This window comes from Papaver somniferum, chromosome 11, assembly GCF_003573695.1.
Source record: "Papaver somniferum cultivar HN1 chromosome 11, ASM357369v1, whole genome shotgun sequence".
In the NCBI taxonomy this organism is placed as follows: Eukaryota; Viridiplantae; Streptophyta; class Magnoliopsida; order Ranunculales; family Papaveraceae; genus Papaver; species Papaver somniferum.
The window spans coordinates 4,449,516-4,456,304 of NC_039368.1; positions in this window are offsets into that span (position 1 = coordinate 4,449,516).

The window sequence follows — 6,789 nt, forward strand, 5'->3', positions numbered from 1 at the left end:
ATTGTCACCTTCCAAAGTCGTATACCAATAGTCGAAACAATTGTGGGACCATAAGACCAAATAGAACTGCCACGAATAGGAAACAAATGCTCAAGATCATAAAAATGAGCAGATAGAGCACAACCTGATCTAAAGTTTCTCGCAAAACAACTGGATTTATCTGAGGTGCCCACTTGGGATTCATATGAGTGTCTCGGCAAACATATTCATCCGAAAAACGGGTCTCTAACATATGGATTTTCTCCTGGACAGTATCAGGAGGATCGGCTTGTGGAGTCTGAATAGACTCAGGGAATACCTCATTAGGCTTGAGTCCCAAGTTAGGGACTTCCAATGGGGATACTTGACGATCACAAGAATCATTACTACCCCCAAACTTAGGGTTTTCACTACTCTCAGACGAACCTTTAATTATTTTTTGGATTTCCGGATCTTCCCAGTCCTTAAAATTCTCAAGAGATTCTTCTAGTTCTCTACCCCCAAACTTAGAATTTTGGGTGCCTCTACATAGACTAGCCACAATGTTCCTAATTTCTAGACCATCGGGTTCTTAAAAAAGGTCAATTGCTTTCTCTAAGTTATAATCAGGTTGTTCATCCTCTACTTGCTTCATAGCTACTATGGTTCACTCTAAAACTTCCTTATTTTCTTGAAGCACGGTCTCTGGCCTATTCTCCTGATCACTATCCAAATCAGATGCTACAATCACAGGAAAAGACTTGGGTGGGCCTAAAAATGTATAATTAGGCTCCAACTCAGGAGGCTCATTTAAACAAGGTATTAAGGTAGACTCGGAAGCTAGTAATGGTTCAAACCTATATTTCCATATATCAATATCTAACACAGGAATGAAATCTAACAGAGAATTTACTTGTTCAATGTTACTACCATCGTTGAAATCCAGGCTAAAATGGGATAGACAACTCTCTAACGGATCTTTCGAAACGATATTTGGTAATGACTCCCGAACTAAAGTTCCTATCATGTTTACCTCTTCTACGCTCGATTCATCTAGCTCGGAGGGTAGCTTACTAATATTGAAAATGTTCATCTCAATAGTCATATTACCAAAAGACAAATTCATTATACCATTTCGACAATTAATGATCGCATTGGATGTAGCTAAAAACGGGCGACCTAAAATCACTGGTATTTGGTTCTCTGGGTCAGGGACAGGTTGGGTATCTAGGATAACAAAATTCACCGGATATATAAACTTGTCGACCTCTATGAGAACATCCTCGATCACACCACGAGGAATTTTAAAGGACCTATCAGCTAACTGAAGTGTCATCTGGGTAGGTTTCATCTCACCAAGTTCTAGCTTATGGTACACATGGTATGGCATTAAGTTCACACTGGCTCCTAAGTCAAGCAACGCTTTCTCACCACGGTATTTACCTATTGTGCAAGAAATGGTCGGGGACCCTGGGTCTTTATACTTAGGAGTAGTGGTATTCTGAATAATAGAACTCACATGACTAGCTATGAAGGCTTTCCTCTGGACACTGAGCTTACGCTTTCGCGTTCACAAGTCCTTAAGGAACTTGGCATAATAGGGAATCTTTATAATTGCATCTAATAATGGAAGGTTGATATTAACCTGCTTAAAAACCTCCAATATATCATTAAAGTTGGACTCCCTCTTAGTCGGAACTAGCAGCTGGGGAAACGGGGCTCTGGGAACAAAGCTGGGCTTAACAGGACCCTCATTGGTCTCTTTAGAGACTCTATCAGTCTCTTCATTCTCTGGCTCAGCAGGGTGAACTACAACATGTTCACTATCAGGCATGGCAACCTTGTTGTCAACCTTATTTCCACTCCTCAGGGTTGTGACAGCATTCACATGATTGTACGATTTCTCTTCTTTGGGGTTAGGATCAGTATGACTAGGGAACCTTCCATCTTCTCTCTCACTTATAAACTTAGTTATTTGTCCTACTTGAAGTTCTAACTTGGCAAGACTCTGGGAAGTATTCTTCAATTCCTGCCTAGTTTCTTGTTGAAAGCTCATGTGGTTCTTTGATAGCATGTCATGGTTACTTACTAACATAGTGATAGCTTCCTCTAAGGTAGAGATTTTTTTCTCAGAAGTGTTATGAAACTGGGTTTGACCTGAAGAGTTCTTAAAAGCAAAACCTGGCGGAGGCTGAGAATTGCTAGACTGGCCTTGACTCTGGCCCTTAGACCAAGAGAAATTAGGATGGTTTCTCCAACCAGGGTTGTAGGTTTCTGAGTATGGGTCAAACTTCTGACGGTTCTCAAACCTAGCGTTGTTATAGACAGCATGGGCTTGTTCTTCACTAACCTGACCTTCCCAAAATGAATTATCGGGCTCTATTCCACAACTAGAGACTTGAGAGGCTCTATTAGGTTCAACAAGGGACCTATTTTTAGTCTGACCCATTTCCAAAGCTTTTAACCTTCTGGACAAAGCAGCAAACTTAGCATCTGACGCAAAACTCGTATCTACCATATTGGTGCTACTTCTATTGACCAAGAGTCTTTTAGGGGGTTCAACACAAGATTCCCACTGTTGGTATTTTTCAGCGATAGCTCCTAAGAAGATAAAAGCATCATCATCATTTTTACTAGTGAATTCACCAGCGCACATAGACTCAACCATGGCTTTGGTCCAATAGTCTAAACCATCATAAATAATCTGTACGAGTTTCATATTATCAAATCCATGGTGAGGACACTGAGATAGGAGATCATTGAATCGTTCTAAAAACCTATAAAGAGACTCTCCCTCTTGTTTCACACTAGCACTAATTTTCTGCCTAACAGCTGCAGTTTTATGCTTAGGGTAGAATTTCATATAGAAAGCAGCAATAAGTTCCTTCCATGTTTCAATGGATTCAAATGGTAGGTTGTTCAGCCAGGTCTTGGATTTATCTCTCAAGGAAAAGGGAAACATCTTAAGTTTCAAGACTTCATCAGTAAAGTCTTTTGTTCTAATTGTCCCACAGATTTCCTCAAAGTCCCTAATATGGAAATAAGGGTTCTCATCATCTTTTCCTAAGAATATAGGGATCATCTGAAGAATACTAGGTTTTATCTCAAAATTAGCCGTAGTGGCTGGCAATTTAATGCATGAAGCTCGGTTGGTCCTAGTTGGGAACATGTAATCTTTCAAAGTTGCCATCGTTGGAACAACTGGAGTACTAGGGGTACTTTTATCACTCAGAGATAAATTCTCAAAACTGAAGGGTTATATTAATAATAAAAAATTAAAAGCTATATACAAAAAAAATAATAATAATAAAAATTAAATCCTAAAGAAAATTATGTCTTTTTTTTTTCTTCTCTTTTAGCTTTTAGCTTTTTGTTCCCAAGTCCTTAGTAACTTCGAACCTGTAAATCAAAGACACAAAAAGAAACGTAAAGAGGAACAAATAAAAATAATAATAATAAATAAATCTAAAAAAATGCTACCTAAACACAAATCCGCGTCGGCGGCGCCAAAAATTTGATGGTTTTCCAAAAGTTGTTGTAGTTGTGGTAAAAACTGGGTTCTTTTCAGACTTGTGAAGGAAATAATTTTTAGACTTAATAAAAATAAAGATAAAACAAATTAAATTCAAAGGTGAAGTAAATATTATGGAAAGACAAGGGTTCAGGATTTCACCATACACCAACATTCATGTGATTCAATGATAATTCTTATCATGCAGTTCTAGACATTATAATTCGAATCAAAAGTAATTGTGATTCTAATCATTCCCTAAATCAGATTTTCAAAACATCCATTGTTAATCGCAAGCATGAAATATCAAAAGCAATAAACCAAGCATATTTCATCAAGAGAAAACACAATTAATTAATAAAAATCATTTATTCAATTTTCATTCGGTGCAATTAATCATAAAAGGATTGCATAAATAAATTTAAATGAATTTTACCACATAACTTTTGGAAGAATGGCTTCCTCCATCACCCCTGGGATTGGGTTTAGCTCCTCATCCCAAAAACACACTCACAAAATAAATTCATGGCTAAAATAGGTGTTTTTATTGATGAATATAAGATGAAACAGGAATTTGCAACGCTGTAATGGTGTTACAGCGCCACTTTTACAAAGGGGAAAGGGCTGAAAATCAACGATACAACTGAAGTGTTGTAAAACAACGACACTGGGTTCCACTTTTAAGACTGTTGAAGAACGACTGTCTTAGCTAGTCTGTTCTTCGTCTTCTTCTTCCTCCTCGAGCAGCAGCAGCAGCACTGTAACTCTCTGTAACTCGATTCTCCCTTCTCTGCAGACCTCTAAACTCTCTCCTAATGGTTTCTAACCCTTCTATGATGAAAACACAACTATTTATAGCTATCCAACTCCCTAGAAACTCGATCAAATCCGAGAATAATCTCATTATTCTTCTCGGGCAGTTTGGAGAAAAATCACTTTCCTGTTGATTCACGTGGTTCTGTTGGCTATTCTCTCGTATCCAAACTATTCTCTGACTTGAACAAGACTAGGTACATCTTTATCCAGCGTAAAACTCTCCCAAAATTCTTCACAAAATCTTTGAAAATAAACAGAAAGAATACGTATCCCTGTTTAACTTTGATTCACTTCTCCCGGACATTCTAGCCCAATATGTTCGACCCAAACGCACACACAAACCCTGTTTTGCTCTAGTAAGTCCAGCCCAATCGAATTCCACAATTGAATCTCTTTAAAACTGCCCAAAGATTCTCACACAAAAATTGCTCCTCGCTGCTGCCAGTTTCCCGCCAAAAATTGTATTTGAATTATGTAGATGACCTCCCCTTATCCATTTCGAGAGTCCCTTTAGTACATGCCCTGAAATGGGGTGCCCCTTATCCAACTTAGGGGTGCCTTTAGGAATTCTTCTAGGATGTTTTCCGCACTTTTTCGGGGTTCCTCCGGGGTATTTCTGGGATGTCTCCAACATACTTCTAGGGTGCTTCTGGTAGTTCCTCTCGGGGTGTAAATACCACTTTTCGAGCCCATTTCGCCGCAAAAGCTTATTTCTCCAAAAACACCTACAAAAGCGCAAAATAACCAAATAAGTACAAAAACGAGCACTAACAATACATGTAAATGAGAACAAATAGACACATAAATGCGTCTATCATAGTCCCGCGTCTAGTATTACACTCTCAACCATTCGTTCAAATGAACGAGTGCATGAACGTGTTTGGGTGAAAAGGGGACTAAACACTATCCATAAAAGCCTCTAATTTGGTCTAATTGGTAGTGCACTCCACACTACCCATAGGATTTGCTACCACACCAGATTACAGCTTAACAGTGAATTTCGAAGAAGGCCTCGTGATTGTTGTCAAACATATGCATGTTTCTTCTTTCCACAAATTAGGATGACTTGCTCAACAGTGTGACAATTTCAGCTTAACAGAAGTAAGAACATTTCCTTTCTCATGGCCATTGGCACGACGGGGATCTCTCAGAGGAAAAGTATGAAGAAACAAATTCACATTACACGTGGTGGATTTGAATTTTTCTCAATAATTTTGGCACTAAAAAAACTGACTTTTATTCTGTATTGGATTGGATTCCATTTCTTTGGAACTGGATTCTACACGACTCAAATGTGTGATTCCTGCATCATTTCGGATATGATTGGGACCTTCAATAAAAAACTATGAGTAAACAACTCCCACTACATAATGATCTTAAAATCTGCAAAACCAAAATTTGATTTTGCAAAAAGAAAAGACTGATCGTTTACTCAAGTATTTTCTTCGAAAGAGCAGAAGAGATCAGTTCATTAGCTCATGGTCAATAAGGCCCTCAAGGATTATCAAAACCGGTTACTAGTGCACTTCTCTTGGTTGGCTAAGATCTATGGATACGTACCCTTGGCATAAGGCAATAACTGAGGTATCAATGACATTGTAGGAGGGTTGGATTAGGTTTAATTAATTATAGTCCCCACTTTTAATTAAAATTTATTGTTGACACGTTAGAACGTCCCACTCGTAATATACCAAGATAGATTCTGCATTTAATAATAAATTAATTAACAAAGAAGACTCATGAGTTGCATCATCCATGGACAGAAAACATATATTCAATCACTCAAATCAGAATGGTCGTACTAATCACTCAAATATCTGATCGCAGGCCATTCGAGTGAGTGCCCACCGTGGGAAAGTACCAGAGGATCTCAAACTTTGTTCTTTAAGTTCAGTAGTAATTGATATCTTAATTATTTCTGGAAAAAACTACAAAAATTTCGAGGTTTTCCTTGGCAGATATAGAACTTGAAGTTACCCCAAGCCACCAGTGTCAAACTGCATATCAACAGGGAGACTTGTAGCCCAATGAGCAGAGGATTTGATGTTCATGTTCCTGAAAATCACAGTATTATAAGGCTCCTTATTATGTATACATACATCTGAGCTTCTAACAAGATATGTGCCGAAGCATGTATCCATTGTTAATGTTGTTTCTTCCATAATGTTGCTTCATCGCTGCACCCACGAGCATGATAATTTTCACATTCTCCCCTGCCTGTGTTCATTCACTATTTGGTAGTAACTATACAAGTTTTGACCATTTTCTTATTGTATGGTACTATGTAGACCACGTATGTGATGAATAATAACTGTGGTGCGACAATTTTTTTTTTAGCCCTCACCCCCATTCTGAAATCCTTGTTCCGCCATTGACAGATATAGACAATTAATTGATTGAGTTATCTAAATAGCCTCAATATTATTATATTTGTCTATGCTTAACTCCAACGAAATGAATAAAGTAGAAACATTTTCATGAAAAAGGGAATAAACTAGGGATAA